Source organism: Fukomys damarensis, unplaced genomic scaffold, assembly GCF_012274545.1.
Source record: "Fukomys damarensis isolate Sample0158 unplaced genomic scaffold, DMR_v1.0_HiC HiC_scaffold_1, whole genome shotgun sequence".
Lineage (NCBI taxonomy): Eukaryota > Metazoa > Chordata > Mammalia > Rodentia > Bathyergidae > Fukomys > Fukomys damarensis.
The window spans coordinates 34,560,493-34,562,827 of NW_022900913.1; positions in this window are offsets into that span (position 1 = coordinate 34,560,493).

Below are 2,335 nucleotides of genomic sequence, written 5' to 3' on the forward strand. Positions count from 1 at the left end.
CGAGCACATATTGTAAAGTTCCCATTTCATAGACAAAAATATCAGCTCTTAAAAGATTAAGCATCTTTTGAAATACAAGTTTACAGAATGACTAAATGGATGAGCCTATTTGTGGTAAAATTAATGATTTTTCAAATAAGCCATATTACTTGTGTAATTTATTTATTCAAAAATAGTTATTTACTCTCGAATATGAAACAGTTGCTAAATTTTAATAAAAACGATGAGTATGCATTTTTTAAAGGTAAAAAGATGATACCATTCAAGTTAATATAAGAATACTATGTCTTTATCATGAGGTATCATCTTACTTTAGCTAGAATAGCATTGAAAAATGCAAAAAATAACAAATGCGGGTGAGGATATAAAAAAAGGAACTCATACACTATTAAGGGGATGTAAAAGGACAGCTGTTTTGGAGAATATACAGAGATTCTCAAAAATCTAAAAATATATCTCTGTATAATCTAGCTATCCCATATCTAGAAATATGTCACAGGGTGTGGAATTGATTTACATACATACCTGCATGCGAATGTTGGCTGTGTCACTGTTGGCTGAAATACAGGAGCAACCTGGATGATCTCCAGCAGATGAATGGATTGAAAAAAACTGTGGTGCATACACACAATGGACAATATTCAGTCAAAAGAAGAATGAAATCCTGTCATTTACAGCAAAATGGATGGATTTGGAGTATATTGCATTATGCTAAGTGAAAAACGCCAAACACAGAAAGACAGGTACTTCATACTCTGTATGTGGAAGCCAAAAAACAAAATGTTGACTTGAATGCAGAATAGTGATAGTGACTGTGAGGGATCAGGAAAGATGTATGTAAGGTGGAGCATCAATAAAAGGAAATTGGATTTACCAGTGTACACTATATTTATTTATGGAAAATTATATTAAACCCACTAATCTATAGAATTAATGTTAATAAACATGAATAAAAATAATTATAAAAGAAATACTGTGAATTCTTTGAAGGGAGAAAAGTATAAATGTGAAAAAATTTTGCTATGCAGTGAAAATTTGTGTCAATGATGTGATGGCTCACAAACTCTTTGTATTAGTTTTTCATTGGTAGGACAAAATGTCTGGTGTATATTATTTAAAGAAGGAAACGGTTTATTTCGATTCATGGCTTCAGAGATTTCAATCCATAGTTGGAAGACTCCAAGTAGCAGCATCTGTTCTTTTCATAGGGTCAAGACATATCCTTCAAAGGTACAGCCCAGTGGCCTACTTCCTTCAACTGGACCTTACCTCCTACTATCCCATTCAACTATTAACCCATGAATATGCTGATCCATTGGTGAAGTTAGTGTTCTCAATACATGAGTCTTTGGGGGGATACTTTGTAGTTAAACATAATTCACTTCTTGGTGTGCTGTAAGAGTATTTGATGTGTATTGCTAGACAAGAGGATCTAGTTTTTTACAGATATTGATTTCACAGGCTATGTATTATTCAAAGAAATGGAACTTTTGTGGGAGTGGTGCTGGAAATTATTGTGAATGGGTTTGAATTTTGGATAGGTGGAAAAACTCCATTCTTAGTAGAGAAGGAGGAAGAGGTGGACTCAAAATATTGACTTTTCATGCCAGTAGTTCTCAACATTGAGCACATGTCAGAATCGCATAGAGAAGTTTTAAATCTTAAATTTCTCAGCTCATTTTTGATTCATTAAATCTATGGTGGACCTGAGACCTTACGTTGCTAACAAGTCTCTGGATGACAATGGTACCACTGACCTGTGGACCACATTTGGAAAATGGTTGCTCTTTAGGAATGTTTTGTTAGATTTTCATACAAAATAGGCAAAAAATGATATGTCTAATATATTCCCTGGGCCTATTTTGTTCAGCTACCATCAGCTACCTTATTTGCTTCTGTATTCTGTGGACACAAGGAACTAAAGAATTCATAAGATAATTGCCAGTAATCTCTCTGCTTATAACAGAGTTTACTTTTTGTTTATTTTATTTAATTGTACATAAAACTTAGAGTTTGTTCATTTATGTGTTCATTAAAATTAAACTTCAGAAGCCCTTATTAAATGAAAAAAATGTAGAGTTAACATATTTTTCTGTTTTTTCATCTTCTTAAGTAATAGCCAGTTGCACTATAAACTTTATTTGTTTTTTTATTTGGTGGTACTAATGATTGAGCCCAAGGCCTTTGGACTGAGCTGCTTTCCCAGCCATTTTCAATTTTTTAAGTTTTGTGGTGGAGATGGGTTCTCACTAAATCACTGAGTTGCCTGGGCCAGACATGAACTGAAGGTCCTTCTGCCTACAGGTGTATGAGTACAAACATTTTGAAGAAACAA